Here is an 18588-nt window from a genome sequence, read left to right as displayed (position 1 = left end):
AGGATAGTAATCGTCATACCTTGTTTAGAGGTATAACAAGTGTATTCCCTATTATGAGCATTTCATATCTCCGCAATTATTACCTCTAATATCATTGTTCTATTAGATCTAGTGGATAGAGCATTCTCTTTCATGATTGTACTAACTGGAAACTAGTTTATATATAGTTCTCACTCTTCTGTTGATGCTTTCTGTTTAGAGCTTTCTTCTTCCTCTACGGGTGATCATGGCAAAGGTGTTGTGCTGTAGATAGCTCCTTACCTCTTTATTTTTGGTATATCCTAGAGGTGGTACCCTTAATTAGAACAAAGAAATTTTGGAAAGTTGTAATATTTTGGAAATATTGCAAACTTTAAATGGAACTTGTAGTTGTATATAGTAGAATAGTTATTCTTGTGCTTTGACACATTAACTCCTATGAAACCTATTTGTGTTAATATAAGTTGAATGTTTTTTGTTTATAGCTTCGCGTGTATGGGGGAGCCTTATGCATATGGCGAATTTGTCCACACTACCGGAGGTACTTCCTCTTAAGCCAGACTATGACAAGTTAGAGTGGTAGTAGAGCATAAAAAAAAATCTTTAGGTAGACTCGGTATATCCTAGGCTGTTAGCGACCTTAGGGACCTAAGACTGCGAGGGAACATGATTTATGATGAAAGTAAATTAATTGGTCAAGTGGTGTCTTCAATTGTGTACTGGAGATTGATCGAAGGGTGTTATCCTAATTTTCTCTTAGTGATCACATTAGTTGTAGACAATATGATGACAAGGTGGAAAAAAAAAGGAGCGCTCTTCAAAACTATCACATAATTGGGTCGAGCTTGTGAATTGTAGAGTTAACTGCTTATTTAGGATACTAATTAACCAATACTGGTGTAGGAACATGCGCGATACGGCAGGTAAAAATTATAGTAAATTACAACTTAAATATACAAATAAAAGCATAAAAATATAGCAGAAAATAATGATATTTGATTGTTTAGTAATAGAAAAAAAATAAATTTTTTTAGACTGAAAATATAATCCAATGAGAACAAAGAAAGAAAACAAAAGAAAAAAAAACTATAAGAGAATAAAAATTATTGCATAGATAGGAATTTTTTTAAAAAAAACATACTTTAATGCAAGAATGAAAGAGAAAGAAAAAAAACGTTGGGGTTGGTGTTGTTACTCCACGAATTACAACGGGTTCTAGTTTTTTTCTTTTCTACATCAAAACCAAATTTGAAAAAAAAACTAAGCAATTAAAATAAAATGAAATTAAGAGAGAAAAAAAAAAATTTTTTTTTGAGAAAGGAAAAAAAATGTTTTTTAATTTCTAGAAATGTAAAATCTCATTTAAAGCGAACTCTAGATTCGTAGCTTTTCGATTCATCATCACCTACTTCTTCCCTACATTAAATCAAATCAAAATTATAAAAATCAATAATTAGAAATTATTCTATATTAGATGATTCGAAACCTATAAAAGGAAAAGGAGGAGAGAGAGCAGACGTGGGTTGAGAGGAGAGAGAGAAGGAGATGGAGGGACCGGGGGTTTTCATGAGAGAGCGGGTTGGAGATGAAGGGGTGTACAGTAGAATTGGGGGTGGGGAGAGAGGGAGATAGGGGGACTGAGTGTTTTCTTGAGAGGGATGCACGGATGATTCAAACTGGATGTTCGAGGTCCAGGAACCCCTCAATTGAGATTTCATGGTGATTGGCATGTAAACGGTGGGTTATGTGTTTAGTATAGAGGATTTTTGGCTCCATTTTCACGGAGCAAGGTCGACTGCTGGTTGCAGTGGTAGGTTAGCCTCGCTGGCTGGTCGGGACCTTGCTAGTGCAAAGCTCGAACCAGCGATGGACCCTAGGTGGGCTCCGGAGACAAAAATGGCGATTTTTGGAAACCCGGTGCGGTTGATTTTGGGGTTTTCGCACCCAAATCACACCACTTAGTGTGCGGTTGTTCTGACACCCAAAAGTGAGTGTTTTGAGATAACAAGGATGGTCAAATTAATTTTTGAGTGTTTCGGAATGCTCTGGGGCCAATCCAAACCCCAAATACCAAAATCGAAAGGTCTCGGGCGCAGTTTCGTATCGCGCTGGTTGCTACTGTTAGCAGCAGTGTGCTACCCTTATTGGCTTGTGCTGGGGTGTTGTGTGACACCTCTGGTCATAGCAAGATGGCTATCGATGGCTCCGGTGCCGAAAGGGACATCCCGGGATCCAAACTGATGATTTTCGGGATCTTAGTTTTTCGTTTTTGATGCACTATGTGTACAGCTGTCCCAATGGCATTAAATTGATGTATTGGGATAGTGAACAAGGTAGGCTTTGTGTAGGACTTGTTTTGGAATGCCTCGTAGGTTGGGGTGACACTCCGACGAGTCAGTGCGACAATCGGGCGGTCTTTCGATGATCATGGAATTGGATCCGAAAACCTAATTTCTCGCTTGTTGGTTTCACTTGAAACCATAGCTTTTGTAATTAGTAGGTTTGAGCTAATTATATTTTTTTGTGAGACTTTGCATAGGTTCGGACTATGATGTGAGACATTGATGAGTTTCGACGACCCGATTTTATTCTTCAGTAAAGGTAGGTACTTCGATTTGAAGTCGGTAAAATAGTGCCTTCTCGGTGATTTCTAGCCTTGTTATCTTCTTTCATTACTTGATTTTAGTTGAACTTTTATACATCACTTAACTTCATAATTAGTCGCTCTTCACTTACTCCTATTTCATATGGTCATGATCTAGTAGCAGGGTGGTGTTTCTAACGATTGAGTCATCCATGGTATGTACATAGTAGATGACCTTGACATTAGTTGACTTTATAGTCGGTGACACTCATAGTAGATTTGACGTTAGTTAACTTTATAATCGGTGACACTCGCAATCACCTACTTTGTTTTGACATTAGTTGACTTTGTGAGCGGTGATCCCTTAGTAGTACATTGTCTATTTTGACATTAGTTAACCTTATAGTCAGTGGAATTTTTGTTTTGGTATAATTATGGTAGACGATATGATATTAATTGACCTTGTGGTCGGTGACACTCATATTCGTACATAACATGACTTGACATTATAGACCTCATAAGTCAATGACATGGTGACTTGGTTATATAGATCTTATAGGTCAGTGACATGATGACATTGCCTTCAGAAACAGTGAACCTAATTCGGTTAGACATTTGTGGATTACTCTTTTGGCTAGTTGCCATTGTGGGCTGTCAAGCATATTGCATCGATTACCACAGCTCGTGATCATCTTCACGTACATCAGCGGTCTGATCCATCGTAAGAGAGTGTTCTTTTTCAAAAAAGTGGTTGTACATCTGATCCATGAGCCCTACAAGGTGCCTGCTAGGGTTATATGTCAGGTGGGCAAGCAAAATATGGTTTAGCCTGAGGTCTTTCGACCAATACAGCAGAGGTTTTGGTTGTTGGTTTCGATCATCCAATTGATGCATCGGTACGTTCTATGGTTAGTTATAGTAGCAGTTAGTTATATACTAATTGAAAGTTGCAATCCTTCCTAGTCATTATTGCTACTATTCCAGTACACATGTTAATTATACTTAGTTGTTGATTCCTACTTTATCTTATAGTACCAGTATTTTTGAATTTATTGCCTATTATTATCTCATTGCTACTGACCTTACGACATTTTCATTGTTTTGGTTATCTCTTCCATTGCCGGTGAGTACAGCTCGTCTTCGTCGGCTTGCGGTACCCATTAGAAGGGGAGACATGTTTACATGTTCTCACCCCCCCAAACCATTTTTCAGGTGATGCGGACGGTGAGGGTTGGGACAGTACATGAGAACAGCATAGCTAGATCGCATTTGCGGTCCTTACCCCGGTTCTTTCCCTTTTTTCTTCTTTTAGTAGACTAAACAATCGAATGATTCAGTTAGATGATCGCTTATTATTGCTTGAATAATAATCGTGGATTTGTATAAACTTGGGATTTCTAGTATACATGGACTCGGAGTTTTTCAGGGCTTTTATTATATCGTTCATTGAAATTTTATTATCTGATTTTCTATCCCTCGAGGTAGTCGGTTTTCAAATATTGAGTTTCCGTGTGGGAAACAGTATTCAAAGGGCTTTTCGAATGGTCTTTTATCAATGGATAATTAGAGTTTAAAAAATAAAGCTTATGGATGGGAAGCACTTTTAAATAGGATAATTATTGTATTGTGAATCTGTAATATACTGAACTTTAGCAAATTGCAAGGTTCTAGTGCGAGAATTGTATTTTGTACTATTCTGGATATTTTGGGGGTTGTAAGTTGAGTGTCGACCTGTCTCTGGTGTGTTTTAGGCGTGAGAAAAGGTTCCCAACATTAAAATCTGCAAACCGCAAATTTTTAGTGTTGAGTACCGGTACCAAAGTGGGATACCGGAACCCTATAGAGTGCCAAAAAGAGCAACTCTCGGGTTTTGAGGAATCGGGTTGCGAGTACCGGTACTGCATTAATGCCACGCTCTGGGGCCGATTTTAAAAGTCTTTTTATAATGAATACTATTTTAGAAACCGGAGTTGTGGAAAACGTTTCTTTTTTTTTTTGAACTCAACCTGGCCCACGTGGCGTACAGACCCGCCACAAATACAAAATTTTCCTGTCTACACAGACAGAATCTCCTTTGTATTTGCATGGCGTACCCAACGATAACAACAACAGGATCACAACAACAACCTATATTTACCAATCCACGAGCAATTTATGTGATGCATTTTCATACAACTAGCGATCCTTAGAGATAATGCATACCTCTAAACACTCCTTAGGTGTTGGATGATACGATGCACAATACAACAGTCATCCTATTTAAAAGTGATTTCCACCCGAAAGCTTTATTTTTAAACTCTATTTGATCATCCATAAAAACCATTTGAAAATCTTTTAAAACTGTTTTTCACTCGAAAACTCTATTTTTGAAAACCGACTATCTCGAGGGTAGAAAACCACAATGCATAGATATATAAATCCAAAACCAAATATTCATAAAATTCCGATTGTATGCATAATAGGAAAATATCAACACATACAAGTTCACGGACATTCAAACAGTAATAGTGATCATCTAACTGAACCATTTAATTATTTAAATTACTAATACGAAATGAAAAGTAACCACGGTGATGATTGCTACTGCAGTCTAGCTAGAACGTCCTCCTGTCGCACCAAAAGACAACTCCTTGCCCAAGCCACCTGGGGAAATGAGGGGTGAGAAACTACAATCAATATTTTTTAGTTGGTACGACAGAGCCACGAAGGCAAATTGTATTCACTGGAAAACAAAGGAGATAGAACAACAGGTATATATATGGCATGATACTAGAGCAATTACAGTAGTAATAGAAACATGGTAGTAAATGAGCAAGAAAAAAATCACTACTGTAACAAAAACTCAACTGAACAGATGCCTCAAGGATAAATAATACAAAATCAAACCTAATCTGGTGTCTGCCACATTGGTCCGCAGACCTCAAGCGTTGCCTGTCACAGAGTATACACGAACTTGATTCATGCGTCCACTTACGGCCTATCCGGATACGTACAGCCCCTGGTCGGTAGCCAAACCAACCGGTGTCTTGAATACACAGTGCTGTGAATTATTTGATGAAATATAGGAGGCTTAATGTCACGCCTGGGCCCCAACGGAGGCCTACCCGGCACGTGCACAGACCCGCCGTATGCACAAGACATCCCCGATGCACACAAGGCGTCTATATTAAAACATTCAATAGAGATAACAAGAAATAAAGTTCTAACATGGTAATCAAAGCACAAGTACTAAACTTAGCAAATAAACTACAACTAGAGAATAATAACAGGTTAATACAATAAAGAAAGCAACTATCCAAAATATACACCAAGATATAACCCAAAAGAATACAATACGGGTTCATATGGTGATCTCTATACAAAAAGGGTTGCAGAAGAATACAATATGGGTTCATATGGTGATCTCTATACAAAAAGGGTTGCAACACCTCTCCCAATTAAAACAAAAAGAAAGGTGTCCACCTATGAATGTCTCCCAACACTCTAGCTAGACGTGACTCTCTTGCCGCGATCCCTAGCCTCTCCCACTGCGGAAGGCTCTAAAACAAAAGCAACAAATATATGGGGGTGAGAACTATTAACCAATAGTTCTCAATGGGTAGCTGAGAAACGCCATCCCTAGCTAGACGTGACTCCCTTGCCACGATCCCTAGCCTCTCCCACTACGGAAGGCTCTGAAACAAAAGCAACAAATACATGGGGGTGAGAACTATTAAATAATAGTTCCCAGTGGGTAAGCTGCCGAAAAACGCGAATTACACCACTAGGTCAACTGAGGCAAAATAGGGATACTAATATTACAGCATGATTACTTGCAAGAATTAAAGGAATTCATGTACTACTATGTCTCCAAATAACAATGTTATTTAATTAACATGTATGAAACTATCCTATCACATGAATGAGCATTGAATGTGACTAATGTATATGTCCAAATGTCATACACTATCTAGCAGTGAAGTCTATCATTAAGTTTGATTATAGTTATCCAAATCACAAGGACTTACACAGGTAAAGTCCCAGCTTGCGCCGTGCTTAATGGCCCCGTGGTAGTCATCATTCAGACGCTAGGAATGAGCCTCGCCCACGGCAATCCACTTGGGCGCCCAATCCCGCACGGGCGAGCTTAATGTCGCATAGGCCAACTCCGGAGTGCCAGCTTCTAAGGAGCGACCCTCACAAGCTTGTGCGAATGAGCACAATGGCAAGCAAGCGTGATCAATAACATAGGAATCTCATTCATTATGTCTAAAACATGGAATGGCAACTAGCAATTTAGAGATCGAATATTATGTCACAATGTTAAGTTCTAGTTGTTAAACTAGGTTAAATATGACAAGCTTAGTTTCATGTTTTGTCACTACCATGCACTATATCACATTTACCTTGTCTATAACAAGTATATTGGTTATCATGCAGGTTAACCTCTTTTCATTCCATTCACTATGTATAATCCATAGGATAAACCATTGTCCATATCTAACATGCTTTCTAGTGTTGCATAAGAGAAAATCATCATGATACACTATTTAATGCACATGTCCACATTGTAAGTCTCTACTACATAGAGTATAAAAATTTCTATATATAACATATATGAAGCATGTTCAAAAATTCTCTCATATTATATCTAGCATAAATATGCATCTAATTAGGTCTAAAAATAATGCTAAAGATATAGAGGGAATTCACCCATTTCGATGAGGTTAAATCCACCGGAAACCCTTCGAACCCTTTTATTCTTCCGAACGAAGTTGTCCACCAAGCTTTTAGTATCCTAAGATAATTTATAAAAAGGTTACAAGTTGTATATCAAGCTTCCCACAAAAATAATCAAAAATCAAGTCTAAAATAGGTAAAAAATACCTTACCCAAGAAAAAACTTGTCCAAAGTCTAAATCGATGCTACAAAGTTTCAAATCCCACCTAAAAGAGAGTTCTATACTCATCAATTTAACCCCAAAGGTTCACAATCAAGAAACTCCAAAATAAACTCTAGTTTTTCCAAACTAGGTTTTCATCCACATATCTTGCAAAATCTACAATAAATGTTGCAAAAAGAATACTAACCTTAAAGAAAACTCTAATCCAAGCTAGAGTTGGAGTTAGATTCTCAAATTGTAAGATACTAGCTCCCCGGTGTATCACACCACTTTTGGTCAAAGTGACCGAAGCGTGGCGAGAGGAACCCTTGGACATAGTTCGTATGTCGTTTCGAAAGCCTCGGAATTGTTAGAAGTAAGTTTCGGAAGTGTTTAAGTGGTTTTGACATTGATCGAAGTGAAATCGGACTTAAACAGAGCTAAAACTGCACTCTGGGCATTGTGTACCGGTACTGGAGGATTGGTACCGGTATCCTGTGAATAAACCGAGAAGTCTGCTCTCGGGTTTGGTTACTGCGAGGCTGCGTACTGGTACAGAACTAGGCCGGTACCGGTACCCCGCAGCAACCCGAGAACAGCTGCTCTCGAATTTGGGCTGCTATCAAGCTTAGTACCGGTACTGGAGACCGTGTACCGGTACTTGGGCACCCATGTACCGGTACTCGGGCAGTGTACCGGTACTCGGCGGCCTGCGCAGACTGGCTGCTCTTGGGTTTGGATGTCTACCCGAGGGTACAGGTACTCAAGCCCGAGTACCGGTACCCAGTGTTAAAATGTGCAGAATGGCACTGCTGTAATTATGTTTAATTAGAGGGCTTATTTGTAATTGTGTGAACATATAAAAGGACCCCATCTCCTCTCCACATGCACACAAGCTGAAAACATATGTTTTCTTCCCCTCCTCTCATTTTTCTCTTCTCCTCTCTCTAGAAGCCCTTCCCCAAGAGTGGATTGGAGGAGATTTGAAGGTGATTTGAGGCTTTTCGGAGATGAAGAGCTCTCCTACATGGTGGAGCTTGTGGTGTTCATAGGTTAAGGTGAGGTTTCTTGCAAGATCCTTATTAGGGTTTGGTTTTATACCCTACAACACTTGGTTTTGATCTTCTTGCATAAAAGAAAATCTAGAGAAACCTTGGGATCACATGATAAACTCATGTTGCTTATGCTATGAAACGCTAGGGGTTAGAATTAGGATTTTTGTAGATTAAGGGTTTACGGTTAAATTGATCCTTCGTAAACCTAGTTGAAGGTAAAACCGACGTAGTGGGCAACTCAAACCGGAGTTCCTACAGGCATACGGCGAGTCGTTCAGGAAAAGTGCCGTTTTTGGTTCGTTAGCCTTGGGTCCCGAAACAATATCCATAAATTGCGAGGCTTGGATTCTGGCACCTCGACATCATAAAGTGGTGGGAGGTGCTATCCGAAACAATCGAATTTCCTTTTATGTCTATATTACTATATTAACCATATATGTACATGTATAGAAATCATGCATTGTAGAGTAGGATGTTTTGATTACTCCATTCCTTGCATGCTCTCATGGTAAATGTAGAAAATATGAGATGAAACATAGTGGATTATGTGCATAAGGATTGAGTTGTGAACAATGAACTCTATAGTGCCATGACAATGTAAACCTAGAAAACATAGTGACATAGAACAATAACATTTGGATAGTAAATTGAGAACACTCATGACATGAAGATAGGGATTGGTATCTTCCCTGGCATTGTTACCACTAGTTGGTAGTGTATCCTCGGGATAGAGAATTGGATCATACTCACATTACGTCTATCAGCTTGGCTGTGGTCGCTCCACCCAAGCAGTGATTTTCGGAGTACTTCACGGTAGAGGTTAACATAGCTACCCCGCAGACGGTCCCCAATGGGTTGTAGCGGTGCTCCTTACTTGCGGGATTCGGTTATAAGTCGGGCTCAATCTTCGGTAGCCGGTATGATTGGGTTATGAGTTGTGAATGGCATGCATCATGAGCATAGTAGTTGCTAGTACATGTTTATTGTATCATATTGCTAAGGCATAGTAGCATGCTAGCTGTTTATTATTTGCTAACCTTTCTACTTATGTCTACTTAAACCTAGTGGAAAAATCGGCAGGGTCGACGGCCGAACCCACTCGAAACTTTTGTTAGTTCTTATCCTACTTTGTTGCAGGGCCTATCACGAGCGGAGCAATCGAGGATCGCGGTAAGGGCATAGCGCCCTGGATATTAGCCTCCTTTGCATTAAAGTACTATGTACCTATTGAGAGATGTGATGTATTTTTGGGTGAGGTTACTTTTGAGATAGGTATATATATCATGAGCCAAATTTGTAAACCCAAATAAATGTTAATGTTCAAATGTGGAATATAATAGCTAGTATTTCTCTTTTGCTCTTGTTTATATTATCCTCGCGAAATTCATGTATGTTAATTATGTTTTACCTGAGAAAACTAGATTGTAACACACTGGACCTGTGCAAATTGTGAGATTCGAGTGTTTGATATGGATTCCGAACTTTTCCACACTTGGTGGAAGGTCGTTGATGGTATTCCGACCTAAAAGTTCGATTTTTGAAATTTTGGCTAAGTCCTGAGAGTTTTCACTCTCGGGGACCTGTTCCTGATAGGAGAGACCGGTCCCCCCGGAACAGTGCTGCGGTAGGACTTGAGGCAACCGATCCCTGGCGGGTGAGACCGGTCCCCAAGTGCGTTTTCGCGGGGAGAGACCGGTCCCATGCGGGGAGAGACCGATTCCCGAACGTTGGTTTTGCAGGACGAACCGAGAGACCGATCCGAGGCAGGGAGAGACCGGTCCCTTTGGACGAAAACTGCCCAGACCCGGGCAGTGTGCAGATTGGATTGTTGAGGGGCTTATCAGGATTTTGTTACATTAGAAGGCTTTTAGAGCCTTTCTCTTCTCTCTCTCCCTCATTTTCTCTCCCTCACACTCTCTCTACACTCTCTAGAAAGAGAAGAAGAAGGAGAAGAAGAAGGAGGAGTTGAAAGAGAGCAAGCTTGGAGGCCTTGGAACATCTTCCTCTCTCTCGTTTCTCACCTTTGGAGGCTTAGAGCTTGTGGTTGGAGCTTTGAGGAGGATAAATCTTCAACCATTGAGGATTTTGAGCTTGATTGAGAGCATCCTAGAGGTAAGTGGCTAGTTTTCTTCCTCTAGATCCTAGTTTTGAAACTTTGAACTAGATGAAACTCTAGATTTTGGGATTTAGGGTTTATTTTAGGGATTTTCGATTTGAGGGCTTTGAAACCTAATTGATGGGTTTAGAACCTTTATTTAGGTTGGATTCGAAGAACTCTAACTCCCATTTGGAGCTTGAGAGAGAATTTCTTTACTTGAGGTGAGTTTCTCCACCTTAGCCTATGTTGCTTATTGATTGAGCTTAGGATTGATCGTAAGATTCGTTTAACCCTTGTTCCTATATCTTTAGGGTACTAGGAGACTAGTGGACACCTTCGTTGGAGCAAACGAAGGAGCGCAAGAGTTGTGGTAGGTTTAGTTTCATAAAAACGGGGCGAAATGGCCCTCATGCTTTCTATACTCGTCGTAACGTCATTTTAAATGCACATCTATGCTAAATGGAATTTATGTAAATTTTAGAACACTTAAAATGCATGTGTTATGTGTAAGATAATTTTCACTCTATATAGTAGAGCATTCTGGGTATTGTTACATGCATTTCAGTAGTATTCGCACTAGCAGTTTGGAAACATGCCTCATATGTTTAAAGTGGCCCAACTATGCATTTATGAACATTTGGTTTAAGCTTGAACTTAGTAAATAAAAGTGTCATAAAGGGGCACTTGGACTAGCAAACTATGAAACTATTGTATTGAGACTTAGTGATAGGCCATGGACATCTACTACTTTTCATATTTTAGACATAATGACATAGAGATAGGCCTATGAGAGAGTTGTGATGTATTCCATATTGCTAGACATGAGGACTTGGTACTTGAGACGGATCTTTTTGTTACTTGCCATTGTGCTCATTCGCACATGCTTGTGAGGGTCGCTCCCTACAAGCCGGCACTCCGGAGATGGCTATCGCGATACATATTCGCCGTGCGGGATTGGGCGCCGAAGTGGATTGCCGTGGGAAAGACTCATTCCTAGAGTGGGGATGTTGACTACCACGGGGCCATTAGGCTCGGCACCGGCCAGACAGCCTACGGGTGGGTCTCAAGGCCAGACAGTCTTCGGGCGGGTCTTTTCAGATTTGATTTTGAGCATTCATCATGCCGTGTGGACATTGATTAGAATAGTAAACAATGACATCTTTACTATTTGACTTATGGACATTATACTAGTGATACTTGGGTACATTCATACGAGAATAGCTTTTCTTATTTATGCTAAATCATGCTAAGTAGAGATATCATGTGGTAACAAATATTCATGCTTATTTACTTGTCGTACATATCACTTTTGTTTATATCTGATTATTGACCCCTTTTTAGTTTGGGCCTAATGGTGCATTTTACTGAAGCCAGTAATTACCCACTGGGAACTATTATTCAATAGTTCTCACGCTCCCTGTTTTATGGTTTTATTCCAGAGCCTTTGACATCGGCGGAGGCACGGGATTCCGACAAGGGAGTCGCGTAGCTAGTTAGCGGGGAGCTACTTTTGAGCTTAGATGGTTTACTCTTTCTTTTATGTATTAGAGAGAGAGATTTTGCACCATGTATAGAGAGACCACCCATGTACCTTTCTAGCACTTATTTTGGGACTTCAGTTGTACTACTTTATGCTTTTATCTAGTGGACTTTCGACTTTATGTTCATTTCTTTTATCGTAGCTCATAGATACATTTTGCTCTGATACAGCTAGATGTTTTTCTCTCTTCTTGCTTTATTTATCGTTTTGTTTAGACACCTTATATGTTTTAGACATATGGCGGGTCTGGGCACGCGCCGGGTGGGCTTCCGTTGGGTCCCGGGGCGTGACATAGATATACATAATGTTTTTGAGCCTTGGGCGAATAGAGGAAATCTTGTCTGTTTGACGGTCCGCCCGCGCGCCCGAACCAACCAAATTAGCGGTCCCGGGGCGTGGGGCATGACACAAACAAGCTCTCTTCTTCACTTCCAAGCCTCCTTCAAGGTTCAAGAAGCTAGTAACCATGAAGATGAAGAAGAAAAAAGATCAAAACCTAAATCCAAAAGAGTTTGGAGAAGAAATCCAAGAGAGAGAGAGAAAAATCGACCTCCACCTCTCTCTAACCTCAGCACAAAGGGAGGCATGTGGGGGAAAGGGAAGTTATACACATGATGTAACAATTTCTCAAGACCCCTCAAAATCTCAAAAATTGCAAACTGCAGTAAAACACAGTTTTCTGTATTGAGTACCGGTACTCGAATTGGAGTACCAGTACCCGACACTCAGACCTACAAAACCCGAGCGCAGAACTTTCAGGTTTAATACGGTGTACCGGTGCCAGCCCGATGCAGTATCGATACTCGGCCCAGTACCGGTACGCACAATCCAGTACTGGTACTCAATCCCCCAAATCTCAAACCCGAGTCCAGCCTAATATGGCGCGCAATGGGGTTCCGGTACCCCACTCAGGTACCAGTACTTAGACCTAGTAATCTCTGCCCATACCCGCGGGTGCCCGCGGGTTACCCGCAAATTTGCGGGTATGGGTGACAACTTTTCAAACCCAAAAAATTACGGGTAAAACGGGTGGGTACCCATTAAGCTGTGGGCATTTTGGGTAACCCGCGGGTACCCACGAGTACCCGTACATATTTTTTTAATTAAAAAATATATATTTTAATTAAAGGGATAATTGCCTATATACCCCTCATGCGTCTGGAAATATCTGATCTATCCCTACTTTTTTTTTCTTTCTAAAATGCCCCTCATATGTTCCGCCGTTATTCCAAAATACCCCCGCAGTTATCCCCTGTTAGCTTAACTTAGGTTAAACATGGGTTAAATGTATACTAGAGTTAAAACCTATATAAAATACCTATTTTACCCCTACCTTATTATGCTAATGTCTTAAGTTATCCTATTTCTCTCCCAACTTGATCGCCGGCTCCTCCGCTTCCACCTCACCTCATCTCCTCCCAGACCACGGGCGAGGATGACGCCCGCCGCCTCCCAGACAACGGGCGGAGAGCTACGGTGGCACTGCAGAGGAGGAGGAGGGGTGCCGCGATGACGCGGCGGCGCTGCGGCTGAAGCTGGCGGTGATCCTGGTGGTGGGGATGGTAGGCGTGGCGATCCTGCTGGCGGCGACGGAAGCGGCGGCGCTTCCTGAGCACGGAGAGCAGCTTCTTCGCCCTCGCCAAGGCCTTCGCCGCGGGCGTCATCCTCGCCACGGGCTTCGTCCACATGCTCCACGACGCCGAGGCCGCGCTCACCGACCCCTGCCTCCCCCGCTCCTCCTGGCGCCGCTTCCCTTTCTCCGGCTTCGTCGCCATGGCCGCCGCCCTCGCCACCCTCATCCTCGACTTCCTCGCCACCCAGTTCTACGAGCGCGGTGGAGGACGACGAGGAGCGCTCCATTATCACGGCGGCGCCGAAGCCACCCGTGGATGAGGACGAGGACGAGGGCTCCGCTAAGGGCGGCGACGCGGTGCACATCGTCCGGCGCGCACGCGGCGGCACACGGACACAGCCACCACCAGGGGTATATTAGAAAAACTTGGAACATAAGAAGGGTATATTGGAATGGGCAAAATGGTAATTTTTCAAAGATAACGGCAGCTCACTAACGGAACTTAACTCCAGGGGTATATTAGAAAGACTTGGAACATAAGAAGGATATTTTCAATATTAGCCTTCTAAGAGGGGTAAATAAGAAAATCGAAAAATTTTCAAGGGTATATAGGCAATTGCCCCTTAATTAAAATACATATATTTTTATTTATCCATACTAAAAATTCTAACCCTAATTTCTTATCACGCTGTGAGATCCCTGGTGTTTGGCTGTGGGGGCTTGTCGACAGCTCTGGAGAGTGTCGGAACAAGTCCGAGTCGCGTTGGCGTCAAATAGACGCAAAAAGGACTCTGTGCGACGCGAGGGCAGCATTCAGCGAAGGAATCTGCGAAACAGCAGATTTTCCTGCTTGCTGTACCGGTACAAGAGTATGCTGTACCGGTACAACCAGCGCGGGGAATGCTTGCTGTACCGGTACAAGGGTTTTCTGTACCGGTACAAGCTACGCGCACAGATTTAGCTGCTCTCGGGTTGGCTCTTGTACCGGTACAGGAGCCCGTGTACCGGTACAAGGGAGTAGGTAAAGGGCTAAAACGGTAAAATCTCACCTCGTTTGTATCTCCCTCACCTCCCCTCTCCTTTTAAGTGTCCGAGCAGAGAGAGAGAGAGTGAGAGAGAGTACTTCCTGCTCTTCTCCATCTTCTTCTTCTCCTCTCTCTCTCTAGGTGTTGGTGGAGAGTCCGGTTGGGGGATTCCGTCGCCGACGTCGCGCCGCGAGCCGTTCGAGCGCGCTTGCTGCCGGAGCTTTACGAGGAGGCCGGGCGAGGGAGCGTCTTCACTGTTCTTGACGTCGCGCCGAGGTTCGACGCTGTCGAGGTGGGTGATTCGGCGTCTTTCCTGGATTTTGGGCAAGTATTATTATTTCTACTCGGTTAGTAGCTGTTTTGCTGAAATCCGCCGTCGACTGTTCGTATTTCAGCTCGTTCTCCGCGTAGGAACGTCGGATCGCGACGAGGCTTGGTTCGTTGGATTCGGGACTTCGAGAGGAATCCACGAAGCCCTCACTTGCCAGATTTGGTGAAGGTTAGCTCGGTCGAATCCCGTTCCTACTCAGCTGCTGTGAATTTCTGGACTGAATCGAGGATCCTTAATTGTTTAGCTTGGCGTTAGCTCGTCCACCGGACTTGGAGGTCCCCAGTTGATCCAGCAGAGGTTGTCCTGGTTCGAGGCTTCGTTCGCTGCCTGGATTTAGCTTTTGAGGTGGGTTACATCGGCTTTACTCCTAAGTTCTTATTGGTCGACATGTATAGATCTTGATTTCGGTAATTAATTTTAGCTCAAATTCATGGACTATATGTAGATTGTGAAATCTGAATTTTGGAGCATGTTGTTTTAAATTAAGTAGATTATACATGTTGGACTTGGAAATTGAATTAGGAGAAAACCTGCGATTTGGACCTGTCACCTGTATAAACTGCCTGATTTAGCTCTAGGAGCCGTTAGAAAATTGTACTGTCGCAGTATTGTCGAGACGAGTACTCCAGGTAGTTTAGAATATATTTACACTCGTGCTGGTTCGCCGAGTGGATTTTTACCGGGTCGTTCAGGTTATTTCGGACTGTTGGGTGCCGTCAGAGTTGACGGTGGACCCGTATCGCCTTTTTGGCGTCAGATTGTGCCGAGGGCACGTTACCTGTTGGTTGTTAGACCAGTTTAGAGTCGGTTTCTTGACTTTGGCTTTCCAGAGCCTGTTTGAGCTCGACAGAGATACGCTGCATACTCGGTTGGGTAGCGCCCACGAGTGCCACTCCGGAGTCAGGCTTGTGCTTTTGCGTTGGTGTCGCTCATGCCAGTTGGACTTGCTCTCCACGGACCAGTTAGAGTGGATAGAGCCCGATAGTCGCAACGGGGCAGGGACGGGTGTATTCACAGTCCCGGGGACGGGTATGCTTACAGTCCCGATTTGGATTGGGTCAGATTTGACATTTCCTACAGTTGGTTAGTGTAGAGCATGATAGTGTAGTGGATGATAGCGGTAGAGTGTACTTCCTGCTTTTCCTTCTATCCTTGCTCCCTTCTGTAGACTTAGTGGGTGACCGATGTCGTTTTGGGCGGTACCCACTGAGGACTACTTGTTTTTACAGTAGTTCTCACGCCCAGTTGTTACTTATGTTTTGCAGAGCCACAGGTGCCGGCTGCTGCATCTTCTGCCGATCAGGATCGAGGCAAGGGCGTTGCGAGCTAGAGCCCTACCCGACAGTCAGAGCTAGAGGCTTTCCCCTACTGCAGGTAGTTTTGTTTTGGAGTTTATGTACATAGTTGTTTAACTCGCCAGTGCAAGTAGCTTTGTATTTTGGATTCTAGCTATGTATATGAAAATCAGATATTTAGCTTATTTTTGGGCAGCTCCATGCTACTGTTTGTAGTATTGTATTTCTACTGGTACTTTGACGCTTCGTATACAGGGGAAATTCTTTTGTATACGGCGGATTTGTCGGCGTGCCCAGGGAACGAGACATCCGGGGCGTGACACACGCCTTTTATATTACGAATTTTTTTTGCATAAGACTTTAAATATTTTTATTGTATGTTATGATATTTTAAATAATGAATTATATTATATTTTTAAAACTTATATATATGTATTTGCACTTAAAAAATATAAGAGAAAAAAGGAAAAAAAATTGCGGGTAACCCGCATACCCACCCACCAACCCACCCACGGGCGGGTATGGGTTAAAATGTTGGCTACCCAAAAATTTGCGGGTAAATTTTATCCATGCTCAAGTAACCCGCGGGTATAATGACTTGCCCGCGAGTTACCCAACCCGCCCGTTTGCCAGGTCTACTAGTACTCAACATCCAAAACTTGCTACTTGCAGATTTTGATATTGGAAACACATTCTCGCGCTCACGAAGCACGAGTAATAGGTCCAACGACCCACAAAACACTCAAAATAGTTCAAAAATACTATTCTTACACTGGAACAATGCAATTTACTAAAGTTCAGTATACTATACCTAATTGCCAGAAAATATAAGGGATCTTTCTACATTTTTTTTTTCATTTTTATTATTCATTATGGGGGCGTTTGGTTTGGGAATGAGAGAGGGAATAAGCCCTTATTTTTCTCCTTTGTTCCCAAACGTAATTTTTGGTACTCGATAACAGTAATTCTCGACTCTCTGGATCAATAAGCCGGTATAATCTGATATAAGTTTCGAATTGCTGTTCCACCCTTTTTCCTAGAACAAACTTATTCCCAATTGGAGAATAAGCTTAGTTAAAGTCTAAATTTAATTTTAATTATGATATTAAATTATTAATTAATCTAATTAATATATTAAAATCATTATCCTTTGCTAAAATAATAAATAAATAAATAAATAAATTATAATTAATTAGCTAATTAATTATTAATAATTTAATATGTTTATTCATAAACTAATATTTATATTTGATCAATCATTAATTTTTTATTATCTAAATAATTTTTTTGTTAGTTATCTAATTAAAATAATTTACTAACTAATTAAAAATTAAATTATGTTTATATTTAATTAATTAATTAATATATTTTTATTCTCTTATATAATATTCATAGTTAAAAAATTTATTAATTTATTAAATTATTTTTAATTAATAGTTTTATGTTAATTAATTATATAAATTATTTTTAATTTAAAATTGTAACTTTTATTCCTTCCGTTCCAATTTAACAATCTAAATAATATTTACCTTATTTTCAGAAACAACCTAATTTTCATCTAAACGCAAAATTCAATTGATTTGGATAGTTTTACACCGTTAAACGAGAAAATGCATCATATCGACAATTTTTTTTTTTTTTGAGAGATAGGTAGCAGGCTACCCGCTTCGTTTATTTCACTTAGAATAAATTTAGCTAAAAATATGAATCAACTAGGATTCGAACTTGGAACCTCGGGTACCAACCACCAAGCCCTTTGCCACTTGCTCTAGGGACGGTCGGTCCAAGCTTGTATTTATCATAAATAAATTTTTATAGTTACTAAAATTGTAAAGTTTGTGAAAAATTTTGTCATTTTATAACCATTGTTGGATTCCCGCAAATGTCTACAACCTACGTTTACACAAAAATTGAAAGGGGTAGTGTGATACCTTTCGTAAAATATTGTTTGAGTCACAATTTTTTTTTTTTTTTACAGCCACTAAATATTTTATCTGCTCCATTTAACCTCAAAAACACTGTAGGTTCGAAAACACACTCCAAGAATGCACCGAAAATCAGCTATTTCTAGCTCAAGTGGCAAGAAAAATTGATTATCAGAACTCTCGAATCTTAAACTTGGATACTAGTCGATTTATATTTTTAATTATTTTATTTTAAAAAAATAAATAAAATAAATAGTATTTTATCTTCTTGAAAAAAAAAACCACAGAAACGATAAGGTTTTCCGGAATCAAAACCGGAAC

Source organism: Ananas comosus, linkage group 23 (genome assembly GCF_001540865.1).
Source record: "Ananas comosus cultivar F153 linkage group 23, ASM154086v1, whole genome shotgun sequence".
NCBI lineage: Eukaryota > Viridiplantae > Streptophyta > Magnoliopsida > Poales > Bromeliaceae > Ananas > Ananas comosus.
This window is presented reverse-complemented; position numbering follows the sequence as displayed.